Here is a 24,646-nt window from a genome sequence, read left to right as displayed (position 1 = left end):
TATCAAATTTATACAAAATAAAATAAGGAGAAGAAAAGTCAAAATATAAGAAAGAGAAAATGATGACGGAAGTTTAACGGTAAAGTAAAGGGTGGTAGGGAGATAAAGAGGTAAAGAGGGAGGGGAAAGGTTGGAGGAAGGGAAGAAAAGGTTTTTTTTTTTTTTTTTAAATTAGGAAGATGAAAAGTTTAAATATTCAATATTTACAATAACTTGAAATTAGAAAGAAGAAAATGAAAAACTGAAATCAATTTAGGTAGTTGAATATAATCAAACATTTGCATCTAATGAATAGTAACATTTGTAATGAATAGTCAAACATGTGCGTATATCCACTAAAAAGATAATGAATTATTCAATTTTAACAATTACTTGAAATTAGAAAGAAGAAAATGAAAAGTTGAAATCAATTTAGGTAGCTGAATAGTCAAATATTTGTATTTAAAACAAATTAATAGTAATATGTTGAATAGTAATGGAGTGCATGAACAGCTCTGTCCATGAGCTATATTTAATTATTTTATATAAGAAAGTGGAAATGATGAAGGAAGTTTAACGGTAATGTAAAGAGTGGTAGGGAGAAAAAGAAGCAAAGAGGGAGGGGAAAGTTTGGAGGAAGAGAAGAAGAGTTTTTTTTTTTTTTTTTTTAGAATAGGAAGTTGAAAAGTTTAAATATTTAATTTTAACAATTACCTGAAATTAGAAAGAAGAAAACGAAAAGTTGAAATCAATTTGGGTAGTTGAATATAATCAAACATTTGCATCTAATGAATAGTAACATTTGTAATGAATAGTCAAACATGTGTGTATATCCACTAAAAAGATAATGAATTATTCAATTTTAACGATTACTTTAAATTAGAAAAAAAATGAAACGTGAAATCAATTTGGGTAGCTAAATAGTCAAATATTTGCATTTAAAACAAATGAATTGTAATATGTTGAATAGTAATGGAGTGCATTAAATGGTTTGTCCATGAACTATATATAATTATTTTATATAAAATTAAATAGAAAAATCAAAAAGGAATTTTTTTCAAGTATGACATGGCTGATGTGGTGGCTCAACACAAGTGTAGCAACATTAAATTCTACGTCTCATTTTTTAGATATTTATATATAGACTAGCTTGTAACCACATTCATATTCGTAGATGCATGGATATATTTAAAAGATATATGTTAAGATGCATAGTATAATTCTTACATATATAATTTGAATATTATTGATAGTGTGGGGGTAACAAACTGGGGAGCCCATATCAGTATACACATTAGGCCAGGGGCCCAGTCCAAGGAAGAACCCCTCCTCGGTCATGGGAAGAATCCTTCCTCAGCCAGGTATAGCTAAGGACAAAGGGAACAGCCTTTCACTGAGAGTGGCACTCCGGGTCACTCCATGGAACAGGAAAAGTACTAAAACAGAAAAGTCAACGGAGCGAAAAGAAATATCTAAGGGAAAAGCTGCCATTATTGCATTCAGTGCCTTGTACCTGACATAGCCATGTTTTTTTGCCCTTACAACCACTCCCAACAACTTGGGGGAAGGGCTGATGGGACAAGTATTAGCACTAAGAACCCAATTCAGGAAGAAGAAAACTACTATAAAAAAGGGTGAAGGGAGGCAATAAAGGGGGGCTGAAACCCCTATCACTCAAGAGGCACCAGAAAAAGCTCCTCGGACCGTGCTGAGGACCAACCCTCTTTGATAAACTCAGTTCATCCTTGCTCGATTATGATAAACACAATGTTAACTGTTGTCCATGCACTGAAGCCTAGCTCTTCAACCCACTCTCTACAAATTTATTGTACCGGGCTCACTGGTCCAAGATCCCATACATCTTGGGCTTGGGCTGGAAAACATGACCCCACAATTAGCGATGTCTGTGGGAAGAGCTTATGTGTTAGTGAGTGCAACGGTTAATCATGGTGAGATCAAGCTCCTATCAGCAAGAGTCCCTTGAGAGTACCATTTTGGCGGTGGTGCATGCTACACGGAAGCTTCCCCATCATTTCCAAGAATACACAGTTATTGTCATAACTTAGCCTCCGCTTAAGGCTACTCTTCGTGGTATTGATTACATGGAGAGGGTTGCTAAATGGAGCACAGTTCTAGGGGCTTCTGACGTCAAGTATATGCCCCGTACATATGTCAAGGGGCTAGTTCTCGCGGGTCTAGTAGCTCGGCTTGATGGATCCCCATTAGGGAAAGAACTAGACAGAACCAAGGTCTTGCATGGTCCTCGGACTCAAACATATAGGGAAACTAGCTACTTCAAGAAGAACCTAAGTACTAGGCAGAACCAAGGTCTTGTGTGGTCCTCGGACTCAAACTTATGGGAAAACTAACTACTTCAAGAAGAACCTAAGTACTAGACAGAACCAAGGTCTTGCATGGTCCTTGGACTCATACCTATGAGGAAACTAGCTACTTCAAGAAGAACCTAAGTACTAGATAGAACCAAGGTCTTGCATGGTCCTTGAACTTAAACCTATGAGGAAACTAGCTACTTCAAGAAGAACCTAAGTACTAGACAGAACTAAGGTCTTGCATGGTCCTCAGACTCAAACCTATGGGGAAACTAGCTACTTCATGAAGAACCTAAGTACTAGATAGAACCAAGACCTTGCATGGTCCTTGAACTCAAACCTATGGAGAAACTAGCTACTTCAAGAACCTAAATACTAAACAGAACCAAGGTCTTGCATGGTCCTTGGACTCAAACCTATGGGGAAACTAGCTACTTCAAGAAGAACCTAAGTACTAGACAGGACTAAGGTCTTACATAGTCCTCAGACTCAAACCTGTGGGGAAACTAGCTACTTCAAGAAGAACCTAAGTACTAGACAGAACCAAGGTCTTGTATGGTCCTCAGACTTAAACCTGAGGGGAAACTAGCTACTTCAAGAAGAATCTAAGTACTAGACAGAACCAAGGTCTTGCATGTTCCTCAGACTCAAACATATGGGGAAACTAGCTACTTCAAGAAGAACCTAAGTACTAGGCAGAACCAAGGTCTTGCATAGTCCTTGGACTCAAACCTATGGGAAAACTAGCTACTTCAAGAAGAACCTAAGTACTAGACAAAACTAAGGTCTTGCATGGTCGTCGGACTCAAACCTATGGGGAAACTAGCTACTTCAAGAAGAACCTAAGTACTAGACAGAACCAAGGTCTTGCATGGTCCTCAGACTCAAACCTATGGGGAAACTAGTTACTTCAAGAAGAACCTAAGTACTAGACAGAACCAAGGTCTTGCATAGTCCTCGAACATAAACCTATTGGGAAACTAGCTACTTCAAGAAGAACCTAAGTACTAGACAGAACCAAGGTCTTGCATAGTCCTCAGACTCAAACCTATGGGGAAACTAGCTACTTCAAGAAGAACCTAAGTACTACACAGAACCAAGGCCTTGCGTGGTCCTTGAACTCAAACCTATGGGGAAACTAGCTACTTCAAGAAGAACCTAAGTACTATACAGAACCAAGGCCTTGCGTGGTCCTCGAACTCAAACCTATGGCGAAACTAGCTACTTCAAGAATCTAAGTACTAGACAGAATCAAGGTCTTGCATGGTCCTCGGACTCAAACCTATGGGGAAACTAGCTACTTCAAGAAGAACCTAAGTACTAGACAGGACTAAGGTCTTACATAGTTCTCGGACTCAAACCTGTGGGGAAACTAGCTACTTCAAGAAGAACCTAAGTACTAGACAGAACCAAGGTCTTGTATGGTTCTCGGACTTAAACCTGAGGGGAAACTAGCTACTTCAAGAAGAACCTAAGTACCAGACAGAACCAAGGTCTTGCATGGTCCTCGGACTCAAACCTATGGGGAAACTAGCTACTTCAAGAACCTAAGTACTAGGCAAAACCAAGGTCTTGCATGGTCCTCGGACTTAAACTTATGGGGAAACTAGCTACTTCAAGAAGAACCTAAGTGCTAGACAGGACCAAGGTCTTGCGTGGTCCTCGAACCTCCTGCTTTGTGGAAACTAACACTTTCTGGCAACTTTCTAAATGCTTAAGCTAAATTCAATCACGCCTCGTGCCTCGGACCAGATGCTTAAGGGAGGTTAACGCTATAAACATCATCGTAAATGTTGAAAAGAACTTTAGTACCCGGTGATCCCCTCGGACCGTTTACTTTAAATTACACTTCCTTTGGCGGTTGCGCTATTCATAATGAAGAGCACACGGTTATTTTCCTGATTAGTCCTATATAGTTAACTTATTTAAAGTTAGCAGTCGTGTGCCCGTTAGTTTTGATAAATTCAGGGTGACAACTCTTTACCATCAACGGCCCCAATTCTAGATACTATTCGAAAGAAAAGATACCGACACACCCATTCATAAAATAATTATTGTAGGAAAGGAAGGGTTCACAAAGTGAAATAAAGTCATCTTTTTATTAGATAAAGAAGAGGTACATTGTACATAAAAGGGCTTAGACAAGCTTGTTTCAAAAGCTAACTATACAAGTAGTCCATGGGAGTGATAAATCCACAATCTTGTTCTAGCAGCAATCGAGCAAGCATGGATGGTGCCGGCGATGGGAAAGAAGAAGAAGTGGAGATGCCAGATCCATATTCTTGCTCTAGCAGCAATCAAGCAAGTATGGATGGTACCGACGATGGGAGAGAAGAAGAAGCAGAGGTGCCAGATCCACAATCTTGTCCTAGCAACAATCGAGCAAGTATTGCTCTAGAAGCGACCGAGCAAGTATGGATGGTATCGACGATGAGAAATCCCAATCCGTACACACGTGACACACGGCGCCAGATGAAATCCAAACTTTGTCGCACCAAAAATCTGATGCAACCTACACCTGCTTCGGATTTTGGCTGAAGGAAGAGAGACTTCTTTCTTGTCCAGTCGAAGGGGAGAGATATCTTTGGCCTCTACTTCCCTTGCCTTAACTGTGTCATTCTGAATCTTGGCGACGCCCTTGGCTTCTGAAAAGGGCTTGGTTCCTTCACCCTCACCTTTATCCTTGGCCATTTCATTCCCTAAATCTCAATCACTGCCTTGGTGGGGCCCTTGGGAACATTTGAAGAGTTGAGAGCCTGAAACTCTCGGAAAACTCAAGGATCTGTAAATGAAGAAGAGCAACCCCCCCCCCCTCCATGTGTCTTATATAGGAGGCAAACCTAGTGGCAATTAATTCGCCCAAATTTCCAAGAAAGAATTACAAGCGAGATAAATCTCGCTTAATTTCCAAAGCAATCTTCAGTCATTGGATTTGCGTCACCTCATAAAAAGACCTTAACGAAAGCGTGCCTCGTGTACCAAAACGGCAGGAACGCGACTTAGATAAACTAAAAGAATGTCTTACAATCAAACACAGTGCAAAATGGGCGCAAAAGGACTATCATCACATCGAGATCCTCCTTTCCTCCCATGGGGAAGAAAAGAAGAATCTCAAGGGGCTATTGTGGGGGTAACAGACTGGGGAGCCCATATCAGTATACACATTGGGCCAGGGGCCCAGTCCAAGGAAGAACCCCTCCTCAGTCATGGGAAGAATCCCTCCTTGGCCAAGTATGGCTGAGGACAAAGGGAATGGCCTATCACTGAGAGTGGCACTCCAGGTCACTCCATGGAATAGGGAAAGTACTAAAACAGAAAATAACAACGGAGGGAAGAGAAATATCTAAGGGAAAAGCTGCCATTATTGTATTCAATACCTTGTACTTGACATAGCCATGCTTTTCTGTCCTTACAACCACTCCCAACAACTTGGAGGAAGGGCTGATGGGACAAGTATCAACACTAAGAACCCAGTTCAGGAGGAAGGAAACTACTATAAAAGAGGGTGAAGGGAGGCAGTAAAGGGGGGCTGAAACCCTTATGACTCAAGAGGCGCTAGAAAAAGCTCCTCGGACCGTGCTGAGAACCAACCCTCTTTGATAAACTTAGTTCATCCTTGCTTGACTGTGATAAACACCATTTTAACTGTTGTCCATGCACTAAAGCCTAACTCTTCGACCCACTCTCTACAAATTTATTATATCGAGCTCACTGGTCCAAGATCTCATACATTTTGGGCTTGGGCTGGAAAACGTGACCCCACAGATAGTTATTCTTATATATATATTTTTTAACTCTTTAAAAAGTCTTGAAATAATATTGTTAGATAGAAAATGTAAATTGTCCATTTAAAAAAAAAAAAATTATGTTCATTAAATCTAAACTCTTTGGTTTTTTTATGTAATAACTCACTCGGATGAATATTTATGATGTGGTTCCACATTTGACTTCAAAATTAATTAATAAAACTCTCTCTAAAAATAAATCATTTAAAACACATGGTGCAAAATTGGATTTCAATCGTAAAATCTAATTGTATTTTCTCTAAATTTTGCCGATATATATATATATATATATTGATTGGATTAGATTTAATATGACAATTGTTGAGGTTTATTAAGGCTCTTTGAAGGCCATGCATACTTGTAATTAAGGTGAAAATCTTTTAAGTGTGTGACTATTGTTGCGTGCTTAACCCTCTTGGTTGGGTTTGCGCGTGACAAAGTCAAATGGTCAATTTTAAATGATCCAAGTCAATTGTTTCCAGCTTCCGGGATTTTTATTCTAGGCTTATCACTTGTCTCTTGCAAGAGAGCTTCTTCTGCCATATTTGCACTTAAAATTTAATTGATCTCCTCCTCTACCACAAGATCTCACCAAAAAATCAAAGAATGTTAGTTATGGCAAACAAAATACAAAAGCTTATCCTTTGTCTTTTATGTTTGCTATTCCACTTAGGGCCATCCAATTCCCTGTACAATGATACATTAGTGCAAGGATAGGAACTCAAATTTCTGGCAGAATCATATTCTGCTTATGGCAAATTTGAAATCGAATTCGTCAGATGATGTTGAATTTCTGGCAAAATTATATTCAGTTAGTGCGAGGATATCCCTTCCAAAACTCATAAGTCACATGAATATCATTATCAAAGTTTAGATTAAAACAAACTCAAGCAAAAGTATAAAACCCACTAAAAATATTTGGAATTTTTACCTCAAATAATAGAGAAGAGTGAGCTTTAACTTTTTCCTTTGAATAAAAAAACCATCTACCTAAATTAGAGTTAAAAGAAAGAACAAAAATCAAGAGAGAGAGAGAGAGAGAGTACTTACAGTTTTTGTGTGGGAAAAATGGATTGAATGAAATAAATGATACCAAATTTATACAAAATAAGATGGGAAAAGGAAAAGTGAAAATATAAGAAAGTGGAAATGATGGAGGAAGTTTAAAGGTAAAGTAAAGAGTAGTAGGGAGATAAAGAGGCAAAGGGGAGGGGAAAGGATGGAGGAAGACAAAAAGAGTTTTATTTTATTTTATTTTATTATTATTTTTGAATAGGAAGATGAAAAGTTTAAATATTCATTTTTAACAATTACTTGAAATTTGAAAGAAGAAAATGAAAAGTTGAAATCAATTTTGGTAGTTGAATATAATCAAACATTTGCATCTAATGAATAGTAACGTTTGTAATGAATAGTCAAACATATGCATATATCCACTAAAAAGATAATGGATTATTCGATTTTAACAATTACTTGAAATTAGAAAGAAGAAAATGAAATGTTGAAATCAATTTGAGTAGCTGAATAGACAAACATTTGCATTTAAAACAAATGAATAGTAATATGTTGAATAGTAATTGAGTGCATTAATAGGTTTGTCCATGAATTGTATTTGATTATTTTATATAAAATTAAATAGAAAAATCATAAAGGAATTTTTTTTAAGTATGACATGGCTGATAAGGTGGCTCAACAAAAATATATCAACATTAAATTCTATGTCTCATGTTTTAGATATTTATATATAGATTATAGACTAGCCTGTAACCACATTCATATGCATGGATGTATGGATATATTTGAAAGATATATATATTAAGATGCATAGTATAATTCTTACATATATAATTTGAATATTATTGATAATCATTCATATATATTTTTTTTTAACTCTTTAAAAAGTCTTTAAATGACATTATTAGGTAGAAAATGTAAATTGTCCAATTTTTTTTTCTTTTTATGTTTATTAATTCTAGACTCTTTGGTTTTTGTACGTAATAACTCACTTGGATGAATATTTTTGACGTGGTTCCACATTTGACTCCAAAATTAAGAAATAAAACTCTCTCTGAAAATGAATAATTTAAGACACATGGTGCAAAATTGAATTTTCTCTAAGTTTTGCCTATATATATATATATATATAGTTATATATTAGCTTGTAATCACATGCATATGCATAGATACACTTAAAAATATACAATAAGATACATAATGTAATTCCTATATATATAATTTAACTACTATTGGTAATCATTTTTAAATTTTGTTAACTCTTTTCAAAATTTTGTAAGAATATTATTAGATATAAAATGTAAATTTTCCATTTTTTATTTTTTATTGTGAATCACATTTTTTTTTTTTTTACGATTCATTTATTCTAGAATCTTTGATTTTTGTACTTAATAACTCACTTGCATGAATATTTATAATGTGGTCTCACATTTGATTCTAAAATTAAGAAATAAAACTCTTTAAAAATAAATAATTCAGGACACACAGTGCAAAATTGGAACTCTAATTTGGAATTTTAATTTAAGTTTATCTCAACTTCACCTATTACTATATATATAGATATATAAATTACATATAAAATATCAATTCATAATTATAGTCTACAAATTTCTACTAAATACAACACAAAATAAAATAATAAACTGGTCAAATAGTATCTCCTAAATTGAAAGGGTATGTGTGTATGGAATCGTTCAGCATAAGTACAGTTTGTTACGTTCAATATCTTCATATACAAAATATCTAAATAAAAACGGAATAAAAATATGCTCATTAGCTCAAAAATAACTTACAAATAACTTATAAATTTGAATTGTTTTTAATTATACGATTAGGTTATTTATGATTTATTTATATTGGACTCTTTGTTTTCTACACTAAATTAACTCATTTAGCACAAAAATTAAATAAATAAAAAAAGAAAAAAGATTAGATGGGACATGTGGCACAAAATTAAACTCTAATTGAAATCCAATTTTTACATTGAATTAACTTACTTGGCACAAAAATTTAAAATTTAAATTAGATGAAACGCATAGCGCAAAATTAGACTCTACTTGAATTCCAATTTGAAATCTAATTACATTTTCTATTAGCTTTACCTATTATTATATATATATATAGATTTATATATACATATAGGGCTGTCCACGGATCGGTCCGGGGCGGGTTTGTGCCCAACCCGGAACCAACCCTATCACTTCGGGTTTTCCATGCTTAGACCCGCCGTAGACCGATGGACGGAGTCAGTTTGGATGGTCGGATTTTCGCTGGGTTCAAATCAGTCCTCGGTCGGTTTCGGGTTGTGCAAATATCTGTTGGATTTTGCCAAAAGTCACCGGATCTGGCAAGACCTGACCTGATCTCGAAGAGATTAGGCCGATCTCGGCGAGATATGGCCGGATCTCGATGAGATCAGGCTAAATCTTGATGAGATCTCGCCTAACTCTTGATGAGATCTCGCCTAACTCTTCGAGTTCAAGCTGGATCTCAACAAATCGGACAGAAAATGGGCAGTTTTCCATCGAGTTCAGGCTAGATCTCAACAGATCGAACAAAAAATGTGCAATTTTCTGGTCAGATACGGTTAGGCTGGTTAAATATCGGTTTCTTAGCCTCAAACCCGCCAACCGACTTGCCGTTTTTGGGTTCAAGGAGTAGAGACACGCCGCCGACCTGTCACCGGCGTCGAGTCGGCCGGTTCTCAGGCCGGATTGGATGGTTGGGGCAGGTGGGTCGGGTTTCAGATCTGGCTGGACTACCGTATATACATATAAATATTGGATTTGATTTAATATGACAATTGTTGAGGTCTATTAATGCTCTTTGAAGGCCTTGCATATCTGTAATTAAGTGAAAATCTTTTAAGTGTGCAACTATTGTTGCATGCTTAACCCTCTTGGTTGGGTTTGCGGGTGACAAAGTCAAATGGTCAATTTGAAATGATCCAAGTCAATTGTTTCTGGCTTCCAGGATTTTTAGTCTAGGCTTATCACCTGCCTCTTGCAAGAGAGCTTCTTCTGCTATATTTGCACTTAAATATGAACTGATCTCTTTCTCTACCACAAGATCTCACCAAAAAATCAAAGACAGTTATGGCAAACAAAATACGAAAGCTTATCCTCATTCTTTTATGTTTGCTATTCTACTTAGGGCGATCCAGTTCCCAGTCCCAAGCAGTTTTCAATGATTTTTCAAGAACAAATTGCCATCATATGAACACAATAGATTGAGTTTGAGATCAAAACAGAATTCCATTGATACTATAGCCTTAAAGTTCAATTTAACATACTTAATATCAAACTTAAACAACATCATAACATCAATATCAATTTTTATAAAATAGTAATTTCAACAACCATGCAGAGAATTGATTACAGAATCTTCTAACATCATGAAGTTACTTTCTCTAATTCCAAAACTCACAAAACATGTTACACAAATTTGAAAATAAAGACCGCTCTGATACCAATTGTTGGAAAAATATAGTTTGTATTGTATACAGAACATACGCAGCGGAAAATTAATAGATCTACTTCATTCGCAATTGATAACATGTACTATGTAAATTTCAGAATATAAGAACAAGAGAGCGTACCTTGGTGCGGTGAAATTCAAAACCAAAAATTAGAAGTACTTGAGAACACTTTTAATCTTCACTCTAATTCCACTTGGGCCTAAGAAGTGTGATCTTTCAATCAGTTTATATATATGTGTTCAAGGGAGAATAAGAGAGCGGCTTAAACTCACATCCACTCCATTTCACTCTCTTACAAAATTATGTATGTTTCTCTCCTTATAACTGATTATCTAATTAGGTTAGCCATTTGTGCCATTCCAATTAGGTTTTAGTATGTGGCTTGGAGTGGGACCAAAAGGGAACAAATAAGACACTAGCTCTAACGGGTTTTGGGTTTTTCTGTCAACTCTTGACTAGCCCAAAATTACCATTAATTATATTTAATACCATTATATAAATATAATTGCACTCTATGCCTTATTAATAAATTATATCCCAAGACTTTATTATACATTCAACCCCTTCGTAGTAGTACAAAGTCATGAATGTTGACTGCCACTTTAAAGATTACTACATCTTAATCCTTGAGTACCCAGTTTACTCCTTTAAGTTATTTTTCATATATTTATGAAATTCAATCTCATAAATATATACTTTAGTAACTCCTTACTAAAGTGGTTAGGCTTAACACTCTGAATAATCGAACCTATTAAACTTATCTCGAGGGAATATTTTATATCTCTGTTAAGAGATTATGAATTTCATCTTGAGAATATATGTTCCTTCAATGTTAAATGTGGCTGCCCAACTTACTGAGATTTTGATCGTGACTTTAGATCTCACTCCTGATATATCAAAGCAACCTACACTTCATGATCAGTTTCATTATTCTCTCAGGATTAAGAGTTGATGTAAAAAGAAGTCGTGAGATTTATTATTCATTTGACAATCGTTAGTAGAATAATAAATCTCATAACGGTCCAGTTGAATATGTTTTAACACTGAAAACATATCAACTAGAAATCTCCACTTCCATGATCAAGACAAATCATCTTAATTGATATGTTATACTCTTCGTAGATGAAATGCCAATTTCATCACCGACTATGAACTAAAATTCTGAGTTTACAAAGAACTTGTGACTTATATCTTAGTGACTAAATGACATAAATCACATACTATGCATTTCATGTACTATATGATAATGTCCAAATGTTCATGTTACCAATGTTTTAGATAATAATAAAACAATTTTATTAATCACAACATAATGTCATACATAACATCATACAATAGGATTTAAAGGGCACATATCCTAACACAAATTTCTCAAAAATTTCTACCTAGATGATGTTGTTAATGTCTAACATAGGGTGATTATGTATGTTCAACTTTTGTAATATAGGAACTTGTGTTTACTACATACATCTTCTATTACATAATGCAGTTTAATTTTTTTTTTTTTAATTTTCATTTCTTTCTTTCTTCAGACTTTTGGTATCACAAAAAAGGTAAGGTATCTCTTGCATGTGCCATGCAATGCATTTAAGACTAATATGTGAGTCTTACATTCTATGGACGCATATAAAAAAAAAAAAAAAGAACACCAAGAACTATATATTTTTTCATAGTGAAATTGAGTTCACTATGACCACTTTTCCCGCCCTTAGGAGGGCATTTGTTAATAAAAGTCTTCTAGTATTATCAACAATAATAAATTACATCAACAACTCCCAAAAGAATTTGGTGTCCCCTAAATTTCTAAATTTATGGATTTGTTGATCATAAAGAATACTAATGTGTAACCCCGTGCATATGCACGAGTACAGTTAAAATCAATCCCAATTATATATATATATATATATATATATATTTTTTAGAATTTAACTGGATCTGAGCTCTTCGGTTTTTGCAACCAATAATTCACTTACCACAAAAATTAAAAAAATTAGATGGGACACATGGCGTAAAATTAAACTCCAATTAAAATTCAATTTAGAATCTAATTGAATTTAGACTTTTTGATTTTTGCACCTAATAATTCACTTGACACATATTTAAAAATTGAAAAAACTACAATGTTGGTCCCTCCTCGTGTGTGCAATTGGTTCCTCAAGTTTGAAGTGAGCACAATTAGTCCCTCAAATTTTAAAATTGAGTTGTATTGGTCTTTTTACTAACTGCCGTTAATGGTGTTATGACGTGGCTAATGGAACAATGACTTGACATTTTTTTTAATGATGTGGCATGTTTTTAATTAAAAAATTACAAAATAAATTTACATGTGACAAACAATATTCACAACACGGTAGCTAATTAAAAAAAAAAATTATATTCTACCAATTGTAAAAGCCCACCCATGAGAGAGAGAAGAGGAGAGAGGGAAGAAACCAAGCACTGACCCGCCGTCAGTGGCGCAATATTATACTCCAATTTAGAATTTAATTGGATTTTTTCTCTGTTTTGACTATATATATATATATATATAATATTTAATTGGTTTTAAACTCTTCGATATTTGCACCCAATAATTCATTTTTCACAAAAAATAAAAATTTGAATGGACTCGTGGCAGAAAATTAGACTCTATTTTAAATCCAATTTAGAATTTTGATGGTTTGGACTATTTGATTTTCACACTTAATAATTCACTTGGCACAAAATTAAAAATTAAATAGGACATGAGGCACAAAATTGTGAATCCAATTAAAATCTAATTGAATTTTCTCTAAGGTTTGCCTATGGTTGGTGGAAAATCAAAGGTGATCACATTCAAAAGCCTAAAAGAGAAGATAACTAAGAGAGTGATGGGTTGGAGTGAGAAATTTATCTTAAAAGCAGGGAGGGAGATACTTATCAAAACGGTTGCTCAAGCCATCCCTACATACATTATGGACATTTTTAAAATCCCAAAGGCCTAGGCCACTTAGACCATCGCCTAGGGCCCCTTACTAGAGAATGGCCCCCTAATTTTGGGGTAAAATTTAATATATATTTTTGGAGATATAGATTTTTTTGGTACTTTTAAGAAGTCTCAAATAATTAAGTAATGCTAGAGATAATACAACTTTAAATACGTGAGTCCTACAAATATATATGTCATTAATCACAAGAAATAATTTAGATAGGAAAATGCAAGAAATATATACTATAAGTTTTACTTCAAAGACCTTTACAAATTGATGTAACAATTAATATGATTTGTGGACGTCAACAACTTATTAAATGCATTTTTGAAATACTTTTTGTGATTGGTAATACATCTTTGTAAGTCTCATATTGTAAAATTTATAATATCCCTAACATCATTCATTCAAATAATTTTTTATTATCTTCTTGAAGTGTCACTAATCATATTTATTACTATATCATTTCTAAGTGTGTTTTTAGTAAAACTTGTTATACCTTTAGCATTTTTCCAAAAAAATAAAAACAATATTACAAAATAAAAAGAATATAGTTTTGTTATAATAAAAAAATGATGATAAACACTAGTTAAATATTATTTAAGTGATAACAAAAAGGCCTCATTTAAATATCTCGCCTAAGGCCTCCGAATTTGTTGGGCCGCCCCTGATGGTGGGACCCCTATTATGGGAATGTCTCCTTGCAAGAAATATTTGTACACTCTATTGTGGTGGTATTCAAAAATACACAAACACCAAATGCGATTTCTTCATGCTCCTACAAATGATGGTTGATAGACTAGCTTTGCATAATTTGGAGAAGTGGGCTATGACATCCTGGGCAATTTGGAATAAGAGAAACAAGTACCATTTTGAACGAATACAAATTCGCCCGAAGGATCCTGAATGGGGCTCTCGATCTTCTGCATGAGTACCAGAAATGTATGGCAACTCAATGGCATGATAGAGATGCTGAAGTTTCTCCTTGAAGCATATGTGGTATCGGGACAACACTGGTATTTTGTTTTTTTTTACAATGGAAAATGATGTACACAGCTTATTCTAGCCTTTCTCTTCCCCTGTTTTCAGTATGTTGGAACATGGGGCATAGTTTTGTATTTTTTGACTTATATCAATAAAATTTCTACCTTTTTACCTCAAAAAAAAAAAAAAATATATATATATATATATATAGACACACACATTAGTATGTAACCCGTACTTACGCACAAGAATGATGAATTATAGTGGTGCTATTGATGTTAGTTTGAGTTACTAAACATATAGGATATAGTTTGACCAGGACATTAGGAGGTACTAAAATAGTTTTTTCTTGCAATTTTCTTGATATTGGTTACGCCAGGTTTCTCATTACATTGCTATAGCATATGTAATTCTGAAATTCACTATTAGATATTACATATTCAATATCAATTTACAATTATTGTTTGTAAAATTCAACTAAATATAACACAACAAATTAATAAATTGGCCAAATAATATCTCGTAAATTGAATAGGGATAGATGCATGTGATTGTTTAGCTCAATTACAGTTTTTTACTTTCAATACCTTCACATACAAAATTTCTGGTTAGAAACAGTATAAAAAATATTCTCATTAGTTCAGAGAAAAAATAACTGTAAAATCTAAAAAAAATTAATTTGCATGAAAGCTAATAAAAGCAAAAACTAATTTTGATTCTAATTGAATTTTCTCTAAACTTTTATTTAAAAAAGCAAATATATATATATATATATATATGTATATATATATATATATATATATTTTCCTAGTTAATAATGGACCGTATATAGTCATGGTATATTACATAAATGACTATAAATTTGAATTGTTTTTAGTTATACAAAAAAATGATCATAAATATAAAATCATTTAAACTCTCTCTTCCTCTAATTTTATATATAGAATTAGATATATGATTATGTTTTTTTATAGTTTATTTATATTAGACTCCTCATTTTTTACACTAAATTAACTTATTTGACACAAAAATTTAAAAAAGAAAAAGAAAAATGAAGAAGCTTAGATTAGATGGGACACGTGGTGCAAAACTAAACTCTAATTGAATTCCAATTTGAAATCTAATTGAATTTTCTCTTAGCTTTACATATATATATATATATATATATATATATTAGACCAATTGATTCTAATATCGTCAAAGTCAACTAATTTTTGTTTTGATTAGGGGGGAAAAAGTTTTAGTTTTCCCATTTTTTTTTTCATTATCCACGGTATGGCAGTATGGGAGACCCAGTTACTATCCAAATATGGCAAAAACAGCCAAATACCACGTTTTGGCAAAATTTGTGGCAAACTAGCACTGTTTCGGAAATATTTAGCAATCTACCACTTTTTAGTACTTGAGTTTCATAAAATCAAGTTCTAAATATTACTTGAGTTCAGTAAACTCGAGTTCCTAGGTGAGTCACTAGTGTGGCACTGCTGACTTGGAATTTGTGTAAACAAAAAAGTAATATGGTACTCGATATTATGGAAATTGAGTACTTCTTTATAGTACTTGAGCTTAACAAAGTCGAGTACTTTGTTTTTGTTTTTGTTTTTTCCTTTTTCTACTTTTTGTTTCGTACAAAAATTTTACTTATTTCATCTTCAACTGCTTGTGATCGTTGTGTCCACTAAACTACGTACAGTGTCTGGACTTGAAAAAGTTCATGTGCAAGTAATTGGAGTTGCAGTTAGCTAAGCACATGGTAGTCTAGCAGTAACTATTCACTAAAGGTGCCCATGAGATGTTAGGAAGTCAGTAAGATGCAATATGACCCTTACCCTGGATAAGACCTAAACAAAGGATCGGATGGCAGAGGTCTCATTGAGTATACTGTTGTAAAAGTGCTGCACAAAAAAAAAAAAAAAAAAAAAAAATGATAAGAGTTGGTAATTTGATATGATTCTAAACAAAAAAAATTATAAGAGTTGGTAATTGATGTTCATAATCAGAGATCACCAAAGACACATATGGATAGGACCTTTCAGTTCATCACTGTTAGAAGCCGTGACATGAAAAATTGTTTGTTGTATACATATGTGTCGGCAAAATTTAATATAGTTTTTTTTTTTTTTTTAACACATCGTCCACGTGGCTGGCCTGACCCCACCTTAGTTTGGTGTGTTGGGAAAAATTCTATATAATTGTGAATAAATTTCAGCAAGCACAGCGGAAGCGCAACCACACAAGAATACAAAGATTTACGTGGAAACCCTTTCTCCTTGAAGGGAAAAACTATGGGACAAACTCCGAATAATTTCACTCTATTAAATAGAGATTACAATACTTAGAGATACAACTTGAGCAAAAAAAACTCTCTTTTTCTTTTCATTCCTTGCTCTTTCTTACTGTGTATCTCTCACAATTTTCTCTTACTTTCTCTATTTTTCTCTTTTCTTTTGCTTGCTCACTCACTCACGCAGTTCTTCAAGATTACACTTAGTCCTCACTTTCTCTGGGACTTCACTTTTTGCTCACTAGCCGAATGGCCTCCCCTTTTATTTCTTCATCTTTTCCTTCTTTTCTTCCTTTCACACTCTTGACATCAAATCACAATAAATGCAACTTACTTGCCTTGACTTTGCTTTAGCCGCTTTCTTTTTCCTTCAGCTCTCCCATAGGCCAAATAGCCTTAATGCATCAGCCCCTTTCTTTTCTCTTTTTCTCCTCAGCGTGTCCAACACACCTAATTCACTGCCCAAGAAGAAAATAGGCTGACTTTTGTGGCTTGTCCAACCACCTCTTTAATGAGGTGTTTTATCAAGTGTGGGTTGGACCCACGATGCTATGATGCACCCAACATGGTGGACACAATGATCACAAGCAGTTGAAGATGAAATAAGTAAAAGTTTTGTACAAAACAAAAAGTAGAAAAAAAAAGAAAAAAAAAAAAGAAAGAAAAACAAGGTACTCAACTTTGTTAAGCTCGAGTACTATAAAGAGGTACTCAATTTCTGCAATATCGAGTACCACATTGTTTTTCTAATTCCTCAAATTCCAGTTCAGCAGTGCCACATTGGTGACTCACCTAGGAACTCGAGTTCACTGAACTCGAGTACTATTTAGAACTCGATTTTGTAAAACTTGAGTATTAAAAAAGTGGTACATTGCTAAATATTTCTAAAATAGTGCTAGTTTGCCATAAATTTTGCCAAAACGTGGTATTTAGCTATTTTCACCATCCAAATATTATAGAGTAAAAAAGGAACTCATGGACAACCAAAACCCCCAAATCTTCACCATAACAAACTTTAGGTAACCACCATTGTAAAAACCATTAACTCACTCATCAAATAAATCCACCAAATCAAAAATCCATATACATAATCACAAGGATATCACTTCCAAAACTCATAAATCACATGAATATCATTATCAAAGTTTAGATTAAAAGCAACTCAAGAAAAAATATAAAACCCACCAAAAATATTAGGAATTTTTACCTAAAATAATAGAGAAGAGTGAGCCTTAACTTTTTCCTTTAATTAAAAAAACCATCAACCTAAATTAGAGTTATAAGAAAGAACAAAAATCAAGAGAGAGAGAGAGAGCTCACAGTTTTTGTGGGGAAAAAATATGGATTGAATGAAATAAATGATATTAAATTTATACAAAATAAAATGAGAAGAAGAAAAGTCAAAATATAAGAAAGAGAAAATGATGAAGGAAGTTTAACGGTAAAGTAAAGGGTAGTATGGAGATAAAGAGGCAAAGAGGGAGGGGAAAGGTTAGAGGAAGGGAAGAAGAGTTTTTTTTTTTTTCTAAAAAAAAAAAAAAATTAGGAAAATGAAAAGTTTAAATATTCAATTTTAACAATTACTTGAAATTAGAAAGAAGAAAATGAAAAATTGAAATCAATTTGGGTAGTTGAATATAATCAAACATTTGCATCTAATGAATAGTAACATTTGTAATGAATAGTCAAACATGTGCATATATCCACTAAAAATGTAATGAATTATTCAATTTTAACAATTACTTGAAATTAGAAAGAAGAAAAAGAAAAGTTGAAATCAATTTGGGTAGCTGAGTAGTCAAATATTTGTATTTAAAACAAATGAATAGTAATATGTTGAATAGTAATTAAGTGCATGAACAGCTCTATCCATGAGCTATATTTAATTATTTTATATAAAATAAAATAGAAAAATCATAAAGGAATTTTTTTTAAGTATGACATGGTTGATGAGGTGGCTCAACACAAGTATAGTAACATTAAATTCTACGTCTTGTTTTTTAGATATTTATATATAGGCTAGCTTGTAACCACATTCATATGCATGGATGCATGGATATATTTAAAAGAATATATTAAGATGCATAGTATAATTCTTATATATTTAATTTGAATATTATTGATAGTCATTCTTCTTTCTTTTTTTTTTAACTCTTTAAAAAGTCTTGAAATGATATTATTACGTAGAAAATGTAAATTGTCCATTTTAATTTTTTTTTTAATTATCATTAATTTTAGACTCTTTGGTTTTTGTATGTAATAACTCACTTAGATGAATATTTATAACGTGGTTTCACATTTGACTCCAAAATTAAGAAATAAAACTCTCTCTAAAAATAAATAATTTAAGCCCCATGGTGCAAAATTGGATTTCAACTGTGAAATCTAATTGGATTTTCTCTAAATGTTGCCAATATATATATATATTGATTGGATTTGATTTAATATAACAATTGTTGAGGTTTATTAATGCTCTTTGAGGGCTCGCATACTTGTAATTAAGGTGAAAACCTTTTAAGTGTCTGGCTATTGTTGCGTGCCTAACCCTCTTGGTTGGGTTTGTGCGTGACAAAGTCAAATGGTCAATTTGAAATGATCCAAGTCAATTTTTTCTAGCTTCCAGAATTTTTAGTTAAGGCTTATCACCTGCCTCTTTTAAGAGAGCTTCTTCAACCATATTTACACTTACAATTGACCTAATCCCTTCCTCTAACACAAGATCTCACAAAAAATTCAAAGATTGTTAGTTATGGCAAACAGAATACGAAAATTTATCCTCGGTCTTTTATGTTTGCTATTCTACTTAGGGCCATCCAGTTCCCTTTAGCATGATACATCATACATTAGTGGAAGGACAAGAACTCAAATTTATGGCAGAATCATATTCAGATAGTGGAAAATTTAAAATCGGATTCGCCAGATGAAGTTGAATTCCTGGCATAATTATATTCAGTTAGTGCAAGGATATCACTTCATTTATACGATACAAGGTGGGGAAAGGAAAAGCCAAAATATAAGAAAGTGGAAATGATGAAGGAAGTTTAACGGTAAAGTAAAGAGTGGTAGGGAAAAGAAGAAGCAAAGAGGGAGGGGAAAGTTTGGAGGAAGAGAAGAAGAGGCTTTTTTTTTTTTTTTTTAAGAACAAGAAGATGAAAAGTTTAAATATTTAATTTTAACAATTACTTGAAATTAGAAAGAAGAAAATGAAAAGTTGAAATCAATTTGGGTAGTTGAATATAATCAAACATTTGCATCTAATGTATAGTAACGTTTGTAATGAATAGTCAAACATGTGTGTATATCCACTAAAAAGATAATGAATTATTCAATTTTAACAATTACTTTAAATTAGAAAAAAAAAAAAATGAAACGTGAAATCAATTTGGGCGGTGAAATAATCAAATATTTGCATTTAAAACAAATGAATTGTAATATGTTGAATAGTAATGGAGTGCATTAAATGGTTTGTCCATGAACTATATATAATTATTTTATATAAAATAAAATAGAAAAATCAAAAAGGAATTTTTTTTTAGTATGACGTGGCTGATGAGGTGGTTCAACACAAGTGTAGCAACATTAAATTCTACGTCTCATTTTTTAGATATTTATATATAGACTAGCTTGTAAACACATTCATATTTGTAGATGCATGGGTATTTTTAAAAAATATATGTTAAGATGCATAGTATAATTCTTACATATATAATTTGAATATTATTGATAGTCATTCTTAATTTTTTTTTTTTTTTTAACTCTTTAAAAAGTCTTGAAATGTTATTATTAGATAGAAAATGTAAATTGTCCATTTTTAAAAAAAAAAAATTTATGTTCATTAATTCTAGACTCCTTGGTTTTTGTATGTAATAACTCACTCGGATGAATATTTATGATGTGGTTCCACATTTGAATTCAAAATTAATTAATAAAACTCTCTCTGAAAATAAATAATTTAAAACACATGGCGCAAAATTGGATTTCAATTGTAAAATCTAATTGTATTTTCTCTAAATTTTGCATATGTATATATATATATATAAATATATATTGATTGGGTTAGATTTAATATGACAATTCTTGAGGTTTATTAAGGCTCTTTGAAAGCCATGCATACTTGTAATTAAGGTGAAAATCTTTTAAGTGTGCGACTATTGTTGCGTGCTTAACCATCTTGGTTGGGTTTGCGTGTGACAAAGTCAAATGATCAATTTGAAATGATCCAAGTCAATTGTTTCTAGCTTCCAGGATTTTTATTGTAGGCTTATCACTTGCCTCTTGCAAGAGAGCTTCTTCTGCCATATTTGCACTTAAAATTGAATTGATCCCCTCCTCTACCACACGATCTCACCAAAAAATCAAAGAATGTTAGTTATGGCAAACAAAATACGAAAGCTTATCCTTCGTCTTTTATGTTTGCTATTCCACTTAGGGCCATCTAGTTCCTTGTACCATGATACATTAGTGCAAGGACAGGAACTCAAATTTCTGGCAGAATCATATTCTGCTTATGGAAAATTTGAAATCGGATTTGTCAGATGATGTTGAATTTCTGGCAGAATTATATTCAGTTAGTGCGAGGATATCACTTCCAAAACTCATAATTCATATGAATATCATTATCAAAGTTTAGATTAAAAGAAACTCAGGTAAAAGTATAAAACCCACTAAAAATATTTGGAATTTTTACCTCAAATAATAGAGAAGAGTGAGCTTTAACTTTTTCCTTTGAATAAAAAAACCATCTACCTAAATTAGAGTTATAAGAAAGAACAAAAATCAAGAGAGAGAGAGAGAGAGAGAGAGAGATAGTACTCACATTTTTTGTGTGGGAAAAATATGGATTAAGTGAAATAAATGATATCAAATTTATACAAAATAAGATGGGGAAAGGAAAAGTGAAAATATAAGAAAGTGGAAATGATGGAGGAAGTTTAAAGGTAAAGTAAAGAGTAGTGGGGAGAGAAAAAGGCAAAGGGGAGGGGAAACGATGGAGGAAGAGAAGAAGAGTTTTTTTTATTTTTTTTTTTTTTATTTTAGAATAGGAAGATGAAAAGTTTAAATATTCAATTTTAACAATTACTTGAAATTTGAAAGAAGAAAATAAAAAGTTGAAATCAATTTTAGTAGTTGAATATAATCAAATATTTGCATCTAATGAATAGTAATGTTTGTAATGAATAGTCAAACATATGCATATATCCACTAAAAAGATAATGAATTATTCGATTTTAACAATTACTTGAAATTAGAAAGAAGAAAATGAAAAGTTGAAATCAATTTGAGTAGTTGAATAGACAAATATTTGCATTTAAAACAAATGAATACTAATTTTTTTTTTTTTTTTGAGAAATATGAATAGTACACTACAAGAAATTTGGTCTTTAGCGACAACATATAGTCGTCGCTAATGCTTTAAATATTGTCGCTAATTATATTGGTGACGAAAAATGTCATCGCTAACTTTCGTTAAACGAAAATGGTAACAAAAAAGTTTTTTTGTGACGATATTAATGTCGTCACAAATACAATACTATTAACGATGACAAAGTTATTGCTAATAATGACAATTGTCGTCATAAATAACTCGAGAACCCAAGACGAAATGTCGTCACTACTAGCTCATTAGTAGTGACGAATTTTTTTTTCATCACTAGTAGATTATTATTAACGATGACATTTTTGTTGTCGCTAATATGTCGTTACTAGCGACGATGCTTGCTGTCGTCATAAATAATGATATATTAGTGACCACAAACATGTCATCACTAAAAATTGCATATTAGCGATGATATTGTTTGTCGTCACTAATGATATGATAAAATATTAGCGACAACAATGTCATCGCTAATAAAATTTTACATTTTTTTGGATTTTTCTATAAAATTTACATTTTGAATTTTACATGGGTACCTTATGGAAAATAATAAACCACAATCCCACACATCATAAGTTTTCAATCACAAATACACATATAAGGATAATAACTGCTCAATCAATAACTACTAATAAGGAAAAACAATACACAAGTTCAATATCATATAACATAATTTAAGTTCCAATCTATTCTCTCAAATACTAATCAAATAATAACATATTCCTCATGAAGATATGTTGCCAAGCTAAAACTTGTTGCAATAAAATATATCTCCCCTCGACATCATCTATAAAACTAGAACCCAAGGCATGCGACATTTTAACCTGAAACAAAGAGTATAAACCAATGTAAAGGTCACTAAAATAGATGACAAAAATACTTACTAAATAGTTTAAACATTCAAGTAAAATTTTAACATTTATATTTTTCAAAAATACCATAGATGTGGATATAAGTTAGTAAACTTCTTGCTTTATAGATACCTATAAGTTAATAAGTAGTGTATTATGTATTAATTATTATAAAAAAGTAGCTAGTGTAGCATGAAATGAAAATAGTGGGACAAAATAACAAAACTTCTATCATCACTCATTTTTAACAAGACTAACACAAAATCTAAACCTTTACTTATTTTATTATCTCCATACATATAACTCAAGCATAATTATACAACCATTAACATTTTCATCACTTGCACTTCACTAATTAAGTTGGAAGGCTCACACAAATATTTTGGGAGTTATAAATTCATGGATAGCTAAATCAAGACGAATTGATGAACATAGAAAGAGAATTGAAAATCTAGACGAAACATAAATAAGTTTTTCTATGAAAAAAATTGTAAAATTGTCTTTTCCAATTTTTTTTTTTTTTTTTTTGATAATTTGTCTTTTCCAAACCTACATTGTAAACATGCTTGGTGAATTCAATGAATTATATAATTAGCATGACATATTTTCATTCAATTTCAATTATCTATGTTGAATTCATTCACAATGAGAACTTAGTTAAGTGTTTTTTTTTTTTTTTTAAGACAAAGGTAGAAATAAGCTATAGAGTACAAAATTCCTTAGAAGATAGAAGACAAAGAAATGAGGTGTTTGTGTTTCCATGGTTACCCTGACAAAACAACTTTGCAACTACATAAAGAAACTATATAGCTGAGGACTAGAAAATACAATCCAACTCCAAAAGTTAGGACTAACCATCACTACAAATCAAATATTCAAATAATAATTTGATAAGTCAATCATTCAAAACAGTATTATAATATCATCCATTTTCAGCCCAGCCCCATGAGCCCTGTTTCAACTTCTTGAGTTTGGATGAGACATGATGTGGATACTTATTTTCTGAAGTGCACGAAGTATCATGTTTAGTACATGGTAAGACATACATGAAAGACAATTGTAAAATTTTAAGAATTCATACAAAGAGGGAAAATAATCATGAAGTTAAAAATAAAAAAATAAAAAGAAAAGAAAAAAGAAGAAGAGAGAATGTAAATTAATTCACCCCATTATTATTTTTGTCTTATGTTTTAATATTTTTCTCCATATGTGACATTTATTACTCAATACTCAAATAAGTAATAACAACACATAAGAAGAAAACATGTAGCTGTGATGATCTAAATTCTAGAATGTAGCCTAGCTAGCCAAGGTAATGATATTATAAAAAAAAAATCTTTGTGTTGTTCATCTAAAAATAAAACAAACATATTTGTAAGAATATAAAATAGTTTTTATTTTATAACTTAGTTATTTCTTCTCAATTTATAAAAATAAAAAAAAAAAAAAAAAAAAAAAAAAAAAAAAAAATAATTTTTTCTTCTACCCCTAAAACAGAAAGACAATAACCTGTCTAGGAGAAACTTTTGTTTTACTAGTAACAAAAAGAAAATAGTAATATTAAAAGTCCCAGGATCCAAAAAAATCAATCTAAAAAAAAAGGTATGTGATCACATTCT

The sequence above is a fragment of the Quercus robur genome, chromosome 5 (genome assembly GCF_932294415.1).
Source record: "Quercus robur chromosome 5, dhQueRobu3.1, whole genome shotgun sequence".
Taxonomy (NCBI): Eukaryota; Viridiplantae; Streptophyta; class Magnoliopsida; order Fagales; family Fagaceae; genus Quercus; species Quercus robur.
The sequence above is the reverse complement of the archived record's forward strand: the minus strand, read 5'-3'. Positions refer to the sequence as shown.